Raw genomic sequence first — 18,384 nt, forward strand, 5'->3', positions numbered from 1 at the left:
GCAGAATGAATCCTGAGATCTTCAGTAAGGGGCCTTTGTTATGCCATGGAGAATGAGAGGCAATGGAAAGGAGAGAGTACACTCAACAGAGCTTGCAGAGTAGGTCAGGTCCAAATAGCTGTGGTTGTGCCATCTGTCAGCACTAATCAAGTCCTTCCTTACCTCAAACCACCATTTGTGCTCCTGGGAGTTACAGCTGTCCCAGACCAGAGAGGAGGAGGGGAAAAAAAGTGCTGGCTATTACTGCACACTATTGAGAGTGTTTTGAGAACTCACACAATGCACACACACTCTCCTATTTATGTGAGGTCTTAAAAAAAGTCATCAGCTTGAGCTAATCCAACTCCCACCATCCAATTTTAAGAGGGTTCTCCAGGAACTATTCTACTAATAAAGTTTAATAAGGCATCTTTGACTAAAGATGTGAGGGGGTGTAGGCAAGAGGGTTTTACTTATGTTCACCCTCATTGAACTGCTCCAGGAAAAATGCTGATTATGCATTTAATACCCTACAGACCCCAGTTTTAGGTAATGCACTAATGAATTTAAACTGAGCACAGCGCTGCTGGTGGCGTGAACTCATCCCGTCACGCTGCAAACACAGCCACTGCTCCTGCCACCACGTGCCTCCATCCAAGGCAATGCATTGAGTATTACAGACCACATGGCAGATTTAGCTCCTGTGTTGGTTACTAGCAAAGAAAGCCTCGTGCAATCCGATAGTTGCCAAGGTAACTACTCTTCCAGGGGGAAGATGAAATCTGGCGACGGCCTCTGTGCGCTCCCCCTAACACAACAGCTGCCCGAGGTAATGCAGGCTCCACAGAAATCCGAGTGCATCTCCGTGGTTTTGTGTCCTCAGCTAAGGCAGACCTGTCTGAGGGCTGCTCAGGGAAAGGAACGCTCTGTACAGCTTTGAGAAAGTGGAGTATCAGCACGGGTGTAAGCTCGGCTCTAACAGGGCTCCCTCTGCCCACGTGAGCACTGCACTGCTCCAGCCTGCAGGAAGGAAGCAAGGATTACCTTGGTGGGGCAAATACAGTTGTCTAGGACATTTTGAGTAGCTGCAGGGCAACATGAATTCCTATTGACAGGGCAATTTTTGAGTTAAAATGCACCCGGGGCTGCTAAAAAATGCACAAAATTTTGCTGCTCATTATATTTTTTGAAAGCAATACCAAAAAGGGTCTAATATTTTCCAGGTATCTGAAGCACAGGATCATTCATGCACTGACAGTAACAACCTGCCAAAGGCAACAGGCAAAGCAGTGAATGCCAGGGATGTAACACAGTCTGACAACCTCAAAGAATCATTGAGGACTTCCCTTCTAACCTGTGGACTTGTTGCTGTGAGCTACATGCACCGTGCCTCAGTTCTTCCCATGGAAACCAGGACACCTCCACCAGCTGATGTCAAAAGGCATCCCAGCCAAGCAAGGAGATGGAGCAGGAGTTTTCCTAGTGTGTCTTCAAAATGGGGCCGTGAGGAAAGGCTGCCCAAGTTGAAGTGCATGATCCATAAACTGGGTTGAAATAAAAACCTCCATGTTTTTAACTGTGCATATGTACCAAGAAACCAAAGTGCACAAATGCCTTCACAATAGCCACAAGGGTTTATCCACTGAAATGAAGCCTTAATTGGGCACTGAAATGCAAAACAATCTGCTTGCAGAGAAGAGACTCCTATGACTAAAAGTCTTCTACCACTCATCTTTAGCATTGCCAGTAGCTTTCCCCATGAGCAACAAAGTCTGGTGTAGAAGTTTTGCATAGACTGGCCAACTTGTCACCTGCTTTCTCATTCACACCTTCTCCACCTTTCCAAGCAATCATAGCCACTAGTCCGGCCTCCAGTTATTACTCTGTGATGCAATAAACCTAAGAAATTTGTACAGTTTAAAAAAAAACCTTTAAAGCTGTTTTAAAAGCATAAGCCAGCTCTTCATTCTTTATGGCAGAAGGAGCTGCATAACACAGCAGCTGTGATCCTAAGGAAAATCATATTGTTTAACACTTTTCCATTATTAATCCATTCAAGAATAAAATTAATCCTAACTGACAAGGCAATGCCAAATCAAGTGTCAGCACTGAATGTTTAAAAATGCTCCTACATTTTTGTTCAGGCAATAACACAGCACCTCTACAGAGAGCCAGTAACACAATGAAATAATCATTTATCCAAACTAAAAGTGCATGTGTATAATAAACATTAAAAGGGCATGCATTGATCCATATATTAATCAGATTCATAACAATAGACCAATTTTTCTCTCTCTGGGGTGTGAAGAACAAGGTTATGAATCATTTTGTGAACACTTAAAGATCACACTTGAATAACCTAATTGTGTACAGCAATGATAGGATGAAAAGAAACTTAATCAAACTCTGAACTGTTGTAAGGTTTCATCCTCCTAAATACAGTTCTGTGACATGACTCTAATAAATTATTTGGATAGAAAAAAAAAGTTGGTTTACCTTATTAATATTCTGAATCTCATCTATCCATTTTCTTCATGCTTCATCTCTTCATCTGAATAGAAAAACACAATTACAGCGAAAAACATCTGGGTTTAATGCAAGTTTTGATTCTCTTTTTTTTGTTACAGATCACGTAAATTTATACTTTTTATAAATTTACTGCCTAATAGAGAAACTGGAGTTTTGCTACATGTGAAAACTGTCAGACAATCTTTAAATATTTATCTTTGAATTCCCCAGGTTGCATGTACTTGGAAATGTTTTCATAAATACATCGATAACTGTCTTGTACAGCTCATTAAGGAAGCTTTTTATCCTTTAGTGTAATAGTTCAGTTTACAGTTGTCTGTGAATCACTTTTATGGCCCTCCATTAAGCACGCCCTTCAAACTGCAATTATTTGTCAGATTTTGTATATACGGAAGCAATCACCAGAGAAACAATGAAAGCTGAGAAGATGCATAAACAGTTGGAAGCAGACCTTGGCCCATCTCCAGCAGTGCCTTCCCTCCACAGGGAATGAGATGTGCTTAACAGATGACCCAAGCAAGGCAGGCAGGGTGGGCACCCTGGCTGACATCAACCAGGACAGGATGCCTCGAATTTCCACCTCAAACCCATCATTCCCATCCAAATCCATCCAAATTTTATTCTCTCTGCTACAGATCGCCCCAGATTTTACTCCCCAAATTTTCCTTACCTATCCACACGCAATCAGCTCATTTACACCTATATATGCTCATTTTCCAGCCCATAGACCACCTCAGGTTCAGTCTCAAAACTTTCCCTACCTGTTCACGGTTGAGTACCTCATTTTTACCCAAAATAGTCATTCTCTACTCAGGAGACTAAGTTTAACACCCAAAATTTTCCATACCTGCCCACCACTGATTGCCTCAGTTTACCTCAAAATGTTCATTCAGACTGCCCCAGATTTTACCCCCAGAATTTTCCTTACCTCTCCACATCTGATCACCGCATTTATACCTAAGTAGGTTCATTCTCTACCCTACAGACTACCTCAAGTTTACTCCCAAAACTTTCCCTACCTGCTCACCACTGAGTACCTCAGCAGAGAGAATAAGAATTCCCTTCCTCTGAGGTCCCAGGACATGGCTCTCCCACACGTTGGAGTTTTACCACTTCCCTTATGACCTTGTCTACTGGGGAGGGGATGATCTCATGACTAATGTTATAAATACTACAGAATATTCTTAAGGATTTTCCACATACTGCAAAATACTATTGCAATTTAATATATAAACAGATATAGGGACACTGATCAGTCAGCTACAAGGTAAAATAATATTAACATTTTTAGCATACAGGGAGAGACAGAATAACTTCTGTTCAGTCACAACACTGAAGACAAACAGTGATGGATGTGGTGAGAGCTGCATTGTGCCCACACCCCTGTGCACTGCCTCTGTTCTGGTATTGCTGACAGATTTCACTGCTCCTCACATGTTCATGCAGGCAGCAATAACGGATAACAAAAGGTAAAACTGGAGAACAAAGGAAAAAGCTCATTCAAAAGCGAAAGAAAACTTACCTTCTTATCTTCTAAGGAGGTTTTTCTTGCTTGATCCAACCACTTTATGTGATGTCTAAAAATAATTAACTCCAAGATTATTATGAATTCTTCCTAAATGTCACATCTAAAAGACCATTAACGTGTTTTTAAACATTTTGACATCCAGTGCTGCCACAGTTTACATTACTGAAAATACATTTGCTTGTCACACTTGAGCAGGTGGAGAGAGTTAATATTGTGGTACATCTCTAACCTTCCTTATCTGTACCAGTAGCTGTTTTTTTCTTGAACACTGGAACAATTTTTCTAATTACCATGTGCTTTGAGGTCCTGCAGAGAACTGATGCCCATTACTAAGAGCTGCTGTTAGCAGAAGAATTTTCCATAGTATGAACAGGAACTTTTCATCTTGGGAGGCATTAAAAGCCCTTCCCTGGCTCTGCAGCCCTCTGAAGCCTGTGGATCACATAGATTCTCAAGCAGCTGCTAACAGCACACTGGCAAAGTCCATGGGGCCACTGGGCAGATCCGGGAAAACACTCAAAACTCACTATCCCAGCAATGCATTAGGAACAAGGCCTAGGAGCAGTATTCAGTAAAGCCAAAAATACAGGCATGAGCCCTGGTATAAGGAAATGGTTTATGTTGCTTGCTCAATTGTTTACTGAAGTGAACTTAGTCTTGTTTCTTAAGACTCTTCTCCACTTCATTTGCTCTTTGTCCAGCTCTGGTTGGAATTTTGTGCCTAGGATAGATGTTACTTTTATATGTGACAAAGGAAGGGGACAGGACAGGGGAGAAAAAGATATCGATAACTAGCTGCTGAGTTGAAGATGTCAGGTACCTTGGAGGATGGCAGACACAGCCCCAAGGCTGTACATCTATCTTGTGTTTCAACAGCAAAGAAGAGTGAGTTTGTTCTATATATTTAAATATTACACACAAGGTCAATGACTTATGGTTATTATCCAAAACAATAGAGATATAACCCAGCAGTTACTGCATATCAGCTAAAGGGATCTACTTTCTTCTAGACTAGTCAAGAGGAAAAAAAGCACCTCTTGTGTTGGTTTGTGTACTGTGCAGGGTGATCCAGAGGCTCTGCACACCAGTGTTGCCATGAAATAAGTCACTGCACAAGCCTGGAAGCAGAATCGATGCACTTGTGTGCAGCTTCTACATTATTTTCCACAGCTATCCAAAAATGAAATGTCATATACAGAGACTTGTTTATTGCTTAATTCATCACTTCCATGGCCACAATTCCTGGTGTAGCTGGTGACACTACATAAAGTAGCCTATCACTCCCCCAAAATCAGCAACAGGGTAGATCTACTCTGTTTACTAAGATTATGAACGTTAAATGTTGCTTTTTACATCTTCTTCAGCAGCTGATGAAAAGAGCCTTTTATTCCCTACAGTGTTTAAAACAACTAACACACTTGTTCTGCTGTAAAGAACTGCAGTGAAAACTCCAGGTTGCAGTGGTGTAAACACTCCCTTGCTCCTTGCAGCTTTAAATTGGAGGAGCTTTAATCAGACAGTTGCACTGCACAGACACCAGCTGACTGCTGGTATGGTCTAACTGGCAGCTTCAGGTAACACCAGCCCAAAACATTTATTATTAGGATCTGCCAGTTCAGTGTGAAACCATTATCACCAAGTTTTCACCATTCTCTGGAGACTGCAGAAGTGAAAAAAAGTCTGTAAAACACTGAAAGTTCAGTTGAACCTGTAAAGCAGAGATATATAATACAACACAGGAACAAATTCAAGGCCACAGATACAATCAGATCAACAACTCTGGTTTATGTTAACTTGGACCAAAAACAAAAGAAAAACAAGCACTTATTAGATATAGTTTCCTATTTCTTCAAGATTAAATAGACTGGGTTTTTTGACAAGGTGTTGTGCTGCAAACTGGTCTTTTTCTATTTTGCCTGTAAAGTGTATAATATCAGTGTAGAAAATATGCATTAATAATTAATTTAGTATCAATATTCCGATCCAGAATTTTTTTATAGAATATGAAATCTTCCTATGCAGTCACTCTGTTTTGCTCCAGCTGAATTTGCTCTTCTTTATTGTACAAACTTCAGATGATCCCAAAACAGGTGAATCAATCCACACATTCACCTACTTCATAATGCTGTTGGACATAACCTAATTAAATGCTCTGTAAATATCTTATCCATCCTCCTGCCAATACAACATCACTCCTAGAAAACTATTTGCTACTGCTTTCTCCCATTAATTTTTCATGTGTCAAGCCTTGGGTCTTTTGAGACCAGCTTTTTATCTAGATAATCACATTGTTAAAGTTTTTCCCCTATTATTGATTTAATCTTTTCTTCCAATTTATCTGTTTCTCCTTATTGTGCCTCTTTGTCTTCCTAACTAGAGGACAGAATGACAGAGGGCTGTTCTGAGCTGAGCTTACACTTGAGCTATTCCTACCCAGGTTGTGCTAGTTAGTGACTTCACAAGTTTCCCAATAGTCTAAAACAGTTTTGATGGGTCCAGGTTTGCTCATCTAATGTACAGAGCATTTCAAACCCTGCTCCAAGAGTGATTGTTTCTTTCTGAAAGCAGCACTGTCTTGGCTTAACAATGAAGTCTGATTTGTAGTGGCTGAATCTTAAATGGGCAAGGTAACAAGTACTGCCTTGCAATGCCCCTCTGCACATATGGTCATATGTCAGTGTACACACAAATGAACTGCACTAAAGCAAGCAAAATGAAACTTTGGTAATGAGACCTCTCTTCCTACTCTGGCATTTAAAATGTCTGTGTAAAGGTATAAAGAGAAACACAATGGTTTTTGTGGAAGTTACTGCTGTCAGGATCTGTTGCATTGATCAGCTGTCACAGCCTGCAAGACTGCTCTGGGTACCGGTTTTGATCGTCTGTTTTCCAGCCTCACTCCATTTCTACTTTGCTTACGGGTTCAAATCACAGATCTTCCCATGGAAAAGACCTTCCTGGTATTTTCCCAGCTGGAGCTGCTGCAGGGATGCTCCAGGATCTAGGAAGAGAGGGAAAAGTGCTCCGAAGGACAGCCCTGGATATCAGCAGCCAATTCTCCGTGTCTGAAGGGCAGCAAAGGCAGCACAACACGGGGCTCTGTGTCACCTCATTATTTCTGATTGGAAGTGGTAGGAAATGAGACCACTAAACAAACTTTCCATTTGCCATTCACACTGGGGTCATTCAAAGCCTAAATATAGCACTCACCATTAAACAGCTTGACACTGACTGTCTCTGCAGTTACCATGGCACCTCCCTTCACAATGCCATTCCATCCGATCTGCTGCAGGGTGGGCAGTGCTGGGGGTTTAAGCTTTTTCCACTCACACTCTTATAGGGTGTAAAGAAAAAAATAGGCAAAAAGCAGAATACGTGTTATTTAACACGCCAGATTTGCTTGAGTTTCCCAGGATAAGCTTCTGAAATGCTTGCCTTGTGTTAATCCCCTTAAATTTAAACGAGGCAAATATCACCCTAAGACATTTGAGCCTAAACGTATAAAGTTACTGGGATTTCTGGTCATCCAAGTGAGGCCACTGAAAGTGAAACTCATCTTCAAATTGCTGAGTACACATCATCTTCAGATCACTGAAACTGCTGAGCTCAGAATTCAAAACCAACAAAGCTGCAGAGCTGCCAGTCACCTGAATGGACAGCTGTAAAGGAAATAAGCATTAGATCCATTCAAACACTCCAATACCTAAAATATGTTAATCCCTAACAAAATAATTAATGAATAATGAAGGCTTAGAAAAATTACATCCAAACAGACGTCATTTAAAAGATGACTAAAGAATGAAAAGTGAGTATTTAACAGTTCTCTGAGTGGGAGACTTGCAAATCTAACCAAAAAGAGTGTGACTAATTCTAATTTCAGACATTCATATTTTCAATCTTTTTAATAGCTCATTTTCACTCCCACATACAGATGGTGTACAGGCTTAATAATCCTTCTATGTTTAGTAATTCATAGCAACAAACAATCTTATGGACTTACAGCCAGACCAGGAGTTTCAAGTCACACCCATGCAATTGGAAAATGCCAGACAGCAAATTATCTCAGCCTGCCCCTGACACGGTTTGTCTGATATTAGGATTCCATGAATTACAGCTCTGGTTCGATCAATATACTCCTGAAACCTCACTTTGAATCTTTGTGAAATGAAAGCTAAGAAGTTCAATGTTGCTTCCTGGGGAGGAGGGAATAAAAAAAAAAAAAATCAAGATTTCCCTGCAGGACATGGGGCTGGTTAAAACCAAATCCCATTCAGAAGTTCCTGAGGTATTCCAGGGAACATTCTATGCATCCCCACAACTCTCCCTGTTAGAGACACTGACTGGGACTCATTCACAGAGTGTCACAGGTGGCTGTTTGGCCAGTGGTTAAAATTGAATTCAGGCTTGTTATAATTTTGAACATGTTCTATTTACTTGATATTAAAAGACAGATTACATTTTCCAAACTATCTCATGTAACATTCTTGCCAAATGCCATAGCAATAACAAGGGGGAGATTAAATGCTGAATAGGGCTCTGTTTAAAAAAAAAAATTCATTTTTTTACAGAACCTCCCCTCTAAAATCCACATGTTTTTATTACTCTGCAGCTACCACAACCCTCGGTTATCTTTACAGGTGTAAGAGTTCAGGTTCTTTTGCTTTGATTTTTTGCTTAGCTGCAAATCCTTGGGAGCAAGAAACCAAAACCAACTCTGCAAGTCATTATGCAAGTGCATAATATTCTATTCAAGCAGAAGGATGGCTACCTCCCAGCTAGACATTAGTTCCCAAGGTGATTAAAACCAAAGCAGACCCTTCCTTGGCAGGCTGCTGCTGGTCAGGAACTCTGCATAACCTGGGGGTGCCTTGTCAGACCTGAATGAGGTCCAGCTCCTCTGTGCTCCAGTTGAGCAAAGCTGCTCCTCCCCTTGACATCACCACATCCCACCACAGGGAAGGGTCTCCTAAAGCTCCCAAACATCGGTAACCAGGACCTGCTGCAAGACACCTACAGCTGGGCACCAGTAAGTCATTCACAGAGCTCAGAAGTCCCCACAGGGAAACAGCAACCAAGGAAAGCCATCCCAAGACATCCCTGTGCTCTGTCCTGACCATCTATAGTGCTGAAATTAAAAGCCTTGCATCTTCCATTACTCTGTTTGGCGCAGTTCAGCTCTCCAGCAGTTGCATTTTGTACTGGATCCTTTTGTATATCCTTTTTTCCCCCTATGCTGTTTCTTTCATCCATCTTTTTTTCCACAGAAGTTGAAGCCACAAAGTAAAGCAGAGCCAGGAAGAACTTACAACACTCCCTCCACCCTGTACTGCAGACATTCATGTGAACAACTGCTAAACAGTGGTTTAGATGAAAGCCCCAACAGGCAGAGCCCTTTCCACTACCTTTTCTTCACATTCTTTAACAGTACCAAAATAATACTGATATTTTTAAGCCAAGAAGGATGGGGTCTGGGTAGGCATTTTACTGTGGGATCAAACATTAACCAGACATAATCCTACAGCTTCAGAACATCAACCTCTTTCCATCAGCTACCTGAGCAGCAAACACGTGTAGCTGTAATCCCTGCCTTACACCTCAAATCCCAACTACCAAGGTTAATCTGCCCTCAGCCTCTCGTGTTGGGAGTGTTGTAGCTGAAATACATCCTGAATGCACAAGAAACATCCTGCAGAAATCTGAACTGCATATATTGCTGGGTCTGATTTTGCAGTCATGCCTTTAGACTAATCTTTTACAAAACACTATATAAAGGACTAACCAGTACCACAGTGTAATGAGCAGGACTAACCAACTGGAGGAGCACAGAGCAAGCCAACTGCCTCATTCTAATGAACCACCACCACCACCAAAAAAATAATCCCCAACCAGCCTAAAATATGTAAACAGAGGAAATACATTTGTGCCATGACAAAACCCTTAACTCCTTTCAATTCATGAATGAATAAACCCTTGGAAAAACTGTAGCTCTCTTGTCAAAAAGAAAACATACTGAAAAAAATCTTTTAAGTGGTAAAAGTGAGCACTTATATCAAACAAAATATGCAAAATGCTCCCTTTAACCTTTGCTGAAGGCCATAGAAGTATGGACAGAATGTTTTAATATTTAAATAAAATAAAAAGGCCCAGATGCCTCCCTCCACATTCCAACCTGCATTTCCAACCTGCAGTCAGAATACTCCTTATATCAAATATTATTAAATTGTGAGCCACAAAGCCAGAAAATCAATAGAATTTATACGGTCTCAAACACCCCAAAAGACATTATTATGTCTGATGGTGAACTGACTGGAAGTTCTCATTACACTGAGTTACCTCACACGTGTCATGTGTGTAGTCCCTTAGGCAGTCACACCAGGGGCTGCAGTGGTGGAGATGCTCAGGAACAGCAAAGAGGGAGCTGAGCAAATGCCTAAGAAACACCCTTTAAAGTGGGCTCAGACAAGTGTTACAAAATGAACAGCCCTACTAGAAAATCACTGCTGAGCAGATTGTGAAATTTAACTATTAGGACAATCTCAGACATCTCTAAGGGTATAGAAATATCTACAAGAGAAACTTAACCAATTCTTTATCCAACCTGAGTGACAGAGAACAGTTAAAGTCCCTGTAAACCAGATACAGCTCATGTCAAATACTGACAACTGCTTGTGAATGGATTCAGAAATCCATGACTTCATTTCAATGAATTTGGCTAGTGATGTTGTTTCAATGTAAACATTCACAGACAGATTTGTGAGCAGGAAGAAAAGAAAGGAAAACTCAGGTTATCCCTATTATTTGCCCATGAACTGTGTTCTTGATATTTTGGGGGGCACTCATCAGCATTACCTGTCTTTCACCTGTTCTTTTAAACTCTCTCTCCAAATCCATAGAAAAACTTGTATTAACTCAGAAGTTTTTTTCTTTTTTTTCTTTTTTCCTTTTTTTTTTTTTTTTAACCAGATCTTCTGTACACATGGACAGTAGCTCTGAGCTGTTCAGAGCACTTTGCTAGTTCAGAAAAAGACTTGTCCTTACAGAGGAGAGATTTTTCATTGTTGGCTACTAAAGCACTGAAAAGCTCCAAATTGTCACCAAAATCACAAAACAGAAGCTTGTGCTACAGGCAGCACTGTAGAAAGTGCTCCTCAAGTTCTGCCTTGTGCCTAAGAAAGATCTCATCAGAACTGACAGTTGCTTTTCCTGACAGGAGATGTTTCCCACAGGTAACAAAAGTGTTCGTCAGAGCCCAGCATCTCCACTCAATGCTGTCTCACCCTCTTCTATAGGCAGCAAATACAGAGCCAGAGAGGCCTGGGCAATGAGAACAGTTTGAGACACGGGAGAAGAGCTGCTGTTGAACATTTTGGTTTGGCTGGGGAGAAAATGTGAACATTTGGGGGTATTTGGGATTATCACAGCAGCTTTTGAAGGGTCATGAGAATTTGGAGGAAATCAGATCCAACAAGTCAAACCCTGCACATCCCTTTGTGTTTTGTGCAGGTCAGCTGCAGGAGGAATCAATAACCTCTTGAAATTGCACCCTGGCCTGATAGAGCTAATGAAGTTGCTGGCAGCCAACAGTGTCACCAAAGGCTTCCCTGGAAGTCCTCAGCTGATTGTAACAGTGCCCACGAAGAACAGGCAAGCAGCTGAGGCAAAGTCATTCAAAGTTGCCACCAAAGTTAAATGTGCTCGCAGTATATTGCTACCATTAAAATGACTAGGTTTTGCTAGTAGTAATTACCGAGATGTCAAAAATCAGATGATGAATTAGTCCAATAGAAAGTCCAACCAGAAAGTGAAGGGCAGATCCATCTCCCCCGGCACACACACACCCCCAGGGCACGGTGTGTTTGCACAGCCCCAGCACGTTCCCCCTGCACAGGCTGGGGCTGCACCTGCCCGAGGTGAAGGGCAGGTCTCCTCCCTAAAGCCATCAGTTCACATCTTTCACAACTCTGATCAAAATGTACTCACCAAATGAAACAGAAATGAAAAGCATCATCTCGATACCACATTTAGTGACTCAGTGAACCAGAAGGCAGGTCACATACTCAGTGGTTGCTGAATCAATTAACCCATTAGGAGGAATTAAGCATGGCCAGCTTTGCATTTACTGCAGGAAAATCTGGAATTCAAAAAAAGAAAACTGATTACAGTTACTTATTCCTCATGACTGAATATCTTTTAAGTTAATGTAACAAGATAGAGAACATTCAAATGCAGGGACAAGCAGAAAATCCATTTATTCCAGGTTTTGCATGTTAGACCTCGCTGTAACTCACTAGTGAACTTCCCAACAGAAGTTGTTACTGAGTTTAAATTTTATGTAAAATTTATTCCTTAAAGAGGAAGAAAATTCTTGGCACTCCTTGTAGGTAAAAATCAGTTTTAAAATTCTTTAAACTGCAATTGCTCGATTTGCAAACAGTCCGGTCAGTAAAGTAGGTGACTAACTTTGTCTCTGATCGTGTAGTATTTGCAGGTTTGATTCAGGGACCTGGGGAAATGTGTCTGGGTAAGGAGGACCAAGGAGCAGTTAAAGGAGCAGATAGAGGTGTCTGCTCTCTCCTACCTGCAGGAGCTCCCTGGCAGCTCCAGGAACAGCTCTGCCACCTCCTGCTCTCAGCTGACAACTACCACATTCTGAGCTGCAGATTAACACTGGTGAAAGAAGAGGTCAGCTACAGGTCTAGAAGTAAGTTCAATTCCCCAGCACCTTTTGTACCTCTCTTTTTTATATCCCTGGAGAATATTATCCATCACATTAGTAATACATAACGATTACTCAGTGCTTGTTGTCTGTAGAGCTTGACACTCTCCACAAGAAATGGCAAATACTCTATTTTCAAGGTTCAGAAAAGAAGTGATTAAAGGAGACTTAGTGGTTATTTCAGGTGAATAATCCAGGTCTACTGAGTCTCAATCAACGTGATTTTCCTGTCATATTTGTTAATGCATTTCAGGCAATTATATCTGGATTTGAGCACAAAAGCTGTAGCAGTTAAAAAAAAAAAAAAAAAAAGAAAAAGGACAGTGAATTTTCTGTGTGTCACATAGACATAATTCCACCTCTTAAAAGCACCAGCCCTTTTAAAATCATATTCTACTACTGCATTGGTATTCCATTAAAAAAGGGTCAAGGAGGGGTCACCTCAAGACACAAAAACATTTTCAAATAACATTATGAAAGGTAAAAGAGAAAACACAGCTCAAAATGCAGATTTCCAACAAACAGCTCAAGATATCTTCACTCAACACATACTTGTCCTGAATATAAAAGGCTCGCTTGTAGAACAACTTTGATAACAAAACAAATGCACAGATTTGAGAAAAAACAGTTTATGTCTTACTAGTATTCAAAAGTTAGATATTGAAAGGGGAGGTTCAAGGATGCTAAATGTGCCAGAGGAATAGAAATGGTATTTATAATGTTACACAAACAGTAAGATTGGTGATTTCTTGGTGGTTTTGTAAACTTTTCATAACACATTTTAACAAACTGACAGTACAAAGGCTGAGTATTCCTTTGACAGAACAGGTCTTAGGTGAATTTTGTTGTGTGTTTGGTTTTTTTTTAATTGAATAAACACACATTTTTGCATAACAGCTCTGAAGGAGCACTCATGGATACCTGTAGCAACTATTTTATAAAGCAACTAACAAATTTTGTGGGTCTAGGTCATAAGTTTGGTTCACAAATATTTAGCAGACATGATCAGACAGGATTAGATCTGCCCATGACAACGTTACATCTCCTTTCCATGGTGCCACTAAAATATCAACCATTGTTCCTATGGACTTAGCCTTTACTTATGTAAGAGATTAAAAAAAAACCCAAAACACCCACCCCAACACTACAGCACAACAAACCTCATTGATTTCTCAAGATGAGACTGCCAAGAAAAATGGCTTTCATCACACTTCATAATAAATTTATCTAAAAAGTCATTTGTTTAAAGTATTGCCTCAGAAAGCTCCCCTGAGACGTGCCATCTTGATGGCACTCTTTTCATTATTCAAATATAATGAAGTGATTCTGCATGGCTATGCCGGACTATAAATCACTGCTGTAAAAAAAAGGCATGTTCAGCATGTTAACAGACCAAAGATCAGATTTTGAAGAGTGTTTTACTATTGCACGTGTACTTTATCACTTGCACATACACAGCAGACAGCGGCTCACGGTACTTTCCCAAATTCTATCATTATTAAATTTGGGAGCTGACAGGGGAGAGAGACCTTAGGCAGGGACTTATTTTCCAGTTCCTGTCCAGTGCTGTTGCAAAGTGTTTAACCTCCCTGCAGCATCACACATCCACACCACAACACTGGACAAAGTCAGCAAAAGCAGAACACCAGCGGGAGTGGTTTTTGCAACCAACTTCTGGTTTACAAAGAATTAAACATACAGGCTCCATCTAATTGACTGAAAAACTGAACTCAACTGAAAAAAATCAGCTCAGAGGAGCATTCACTTTTAGATGAGAGTGAAAGGAGTCTAAAAGGACTTGTCTTCCCTCCAAGGCTGCTGGGAATTATTTTTTAAGTTAATTTATACCCCATCTTACATCTGAGTAAATGTCAAATGCTTCTCTAAGGTTGCAAACTAAACCCCAGTGGCAATCTGTTTCACACTGTGGATTACCCAGAGTGAAAATCATTCCAGATTTATAGGATAACATTTTTTAATTTAGTTCTGGTCATGCCTCACAGAAGTTCAAAGTTTTCTATTCTTTAAGAAACACTTGCCTGCAAACAAACAGGATCCCCTTTGTCAGTGCCACACAGACCGTAAGAACATTGAATTACTTCAAACAGGTGAAAAACTAATTAAAATTATAACCTTCTATTATCAAGGTAAGCTAGCAGTGATTTAACTTCCATGCATAGAGGGAACAATCCTTCATGTCTGCAAATGGCCCCTCACACGGTTTGTTTGCTTTTCCCTGTTAATTTGGTCCTGAAAAACGATGCAGATGATTGAACAGTCTGGCCGAGTCCCTGCTAAGCTCAAGTCAGTTCAGTGCTGCAGTTTTACCTCGAAGCCTCTGAGCTCATGTGAGTAACAGCACTTTGGGGAGATCAGAGTAAGATTTAAAAGTTGTACAAACAAAGAGTATCAGTGGAGTGCAACCAAATCGTAGGAAATACGATAACCTGAGTAAAGCACTGCATGGGAAAGTGAGGATCAGTAAGAGCAGGTAACAAGAAAGTTTTAGAGATTGCATTGTAATTAATAATGGCTTTCTTTTATCAATTATGCAGTTTTGCTTTCTTGTGTTTGTGTTGCCTGTTGTCACCATATCATATATTCATTCAGAATCTTTAAAAACTCAACCAGAAGATACAAAGAACATGACCAGCTTAGAGAGGGACTTAAGCTACAGTTTATATAATGCAAGATGAAGTATTTCAAGACTTCATAAACCATTTCAACATTAAGGATACAAATCAGGAATGTATGCCCAGTGAGTAATCATGGTGGAATATCATTTAACCTGGATGACAGGAAAACCTAAAAGAGGAGTGACACTGACAGTGGAAATCATGAAATGTTAGTTCACCTAACTTTTACCAGACTTCCTAAAAATCAGACATCTGCAGGGTGTCAAACAGAAGATCTCAGGATCAGGAGATCTGATTAAATCTTAACAGCAATTGCAGCACTGTATAGAGTTAATGGTTCTAATTACAACAGGCTGAAAAGCCAAGTAAAGCAGTTAATGTGAGAGCTGAGTCACGAATGAATTTGGTGTTTCCTTTTGTACGAGAAACTGTCAAATTCAACAAATTATATTATATACATCATATTATTCACTAGTGCCTCAGAATCATTCATCAAAATTTTAACCCTCACAGGTTTCAGCCTGGACAGAGTCTCATTATCTACACTGGAAACAAAGACATACTCAAAAGTCCATCAGGGCTTGGGCAACAACCTGTACCACAGAATCCCCAGACCAATCTCAGTGCTGGGTTTCAAATGTTTTATCCCTCATGCAGATACAATCATTCCAATTGCTTGATGTTTCGTAGAACAATTATGTAGGTGGAAATATTTTTGGGAAGGGATCTGTGACTTGAAAAAAAAAAAAAAAAAAAAGGCAGTTTAGCAAAGTACAGAGGGTTGTTTTCTTTTTACATGGACAGTAGCCTGTATCTCAGGATTAAGGATTTCTAAATCACAGCCCTAGCAGCGTGTATCTCCAGTGCCACTTCAGCAGACTTTAAGCATCCAAGTCCTCAAAGAGATTTCAGGATGACCCTTCAAGCTCATCTAATGGCTGCAGCCAGGCCAGGGAAAAACCCTTTACAAAAAATAATGGTACTCTGTTCTGCCACAGGAAAAAAATGTTCATTACAAATGTGGTGAATGCCATCTATTTATTCACATGCAGCACCTCACTCTGCTCAGCTTTACCCTTGCACTTAACATTCCCACCTATACTGAACTGCAGATGAAAATTTAAACCTTAAACGTTATTTACAAAATCTGTCTCCTCGTGTAAGGCATCGTGAGAACAATTAAAAAAGAGAAGCAAGCGTGAAGGGCGATGTGGCACGCACATATCTGCAGCAAAAGCTGATTGAAACATATTAATTTAGGCAAGCTGCTTATTCTTGCAGTGATCACTCAAATTCATTCACGCTCTGGAACACCAGTCATTAACCACATCGACTACATACTGAAAGAAGTTGTTATCTAATGGAAATCACCAAGTGGGGCTTTCAGGAGCTTTATGTTTTTATAGCAGTGAAATTCCACAAGTTTCCAAAGAGCTTTCAGTGGCTTTTAGAAATTAGTCACTAAATTGCTACCCGATAAAATTTTACTTACACAACCACATACATTGAAAAAAGCAGAGTGTAAGTATTTTTCCTGGGTAGCTGAACTCTTATTGTTCATGAACTGAGAGAGAGAAACCTTCCTCAAAATCTAGGATTACAAACTGTGCTTATGGTGTTACACACCACAGAATGGCAAAAAAATTTCTTCAGCAAAGAAATGAGAGAAAATGAGATAAGACATTTCTAGGATTTTATAATGAAGTCACATTACAAACTGTTCCAAGCTCCAGTTTACTCTTTAACTGAAGTTGGGGGGAAAAATTATATTAGGCTCCAAGTTTCCAGGCAACAGTTTTAAATAGAAAAAACCCACATTTGACACTGCAAACAGCACAAGACAAAATTATAAGGCAGGGGATATGAGTAAGATGGAAAATATTGCCACATGTCAGGCTCTTCTACATGAAAATTGTTGATCATTTCAACTGATTTTTTTCTTTAGACAGGTTTTCACAAAAATCTATGGAATTAGCCCAGGCTACCCAAAAGACAAGTCAAGGTTTCTGTTTCCGAGTACAAAAGATCAGACTATTTTATGGATAACTCAGGATAAGGAGAAGATATAAAGAGCAGCACAGTGAGCCAAAATTGTAAAATAAAACTGTGGATTCTGAGTTCTTTGCTAGTTAATTTCCTTCTTTTTTTCTTCCTTTCACATTCTCCTTCAAAAGAAAAATCCAGTTAATTTGTTTCAGCCAGTAGAATAGGCAGAGGTAATAAAGTCAGAGCCGTATCCTGATTCAAATCTTGGATTCAAGCATTTTTTTGAAGACTATTTCAACCTTGCAGAAAGCTACAGCATTAACAAGTCAACCTTATTCTGAAATCTTTAATTCAAATTTACTGGGTTTTATTGTGCTCCTTTTCCCAGAAAAATAAGAAAAACTACCAAATGATCATATTTGTAATAAATTGGGAATAATGTGTGTATGTGGTCAACCATTATCAATAGAACATACCTCCATGGGTCAGAGCTGAGGCTGACTTCAGCACATTGAGCTGAAAAAAAAAAAAAAGAAAAGAGGTCTCATCACTATGGATTTGTCCTACCAACACCTTCTCCCATTTCACCAAATTTTCCTTTTCCCAGACTTTCTGACAGGGGAGGAAATTGCTACCACAACCCAGCAGTTTTATCCTGCTCTATCATTTCCGGGTTGTAGCACAACAGTTGCTGAATTGTGATTTATTCCCAGATTCCAGTGGGACTGAAGCTACAACTGCAGCAGGGTCCACATGCACTGAATTTTAAAAGAGTTGATTTAGGTGGTAATCGACCCTCTCTCAGGTTTGTCAGGTTAGAAAAGCTGGCACAAGGAACCTGTGCAAGGTGCAGGAAGCAAGATGTAAACAGACCAAGGAAGAGGAGAAAAGAGAGCTCTGGTAAAGGCTCCCAAAATACTTTCCCTGTATCTTATCCTACCATCATTTATAATCACTCTACTCTTTAGCCACTGTGTGCCAGGTGACAGACTCACCAACCCAAAGCCACC

The sequence above is a fragment of the Myiozetetes cayanensis genome, unplaced genomic scaffold (genome assembly GCF_022539395.1).
Source record: "Myiozetetes cayanensis isolate MyiCay16 unplaced genomic scaffold, myiCay2020 scf18, whole genome shotgun sequence".
Lineage (NCBI taxonomy): Eukaryota > Metazoa > Chordata > Aves > Passeriformes > Tyrannidae > Myiozetetes > Myiozetetes cayanensis.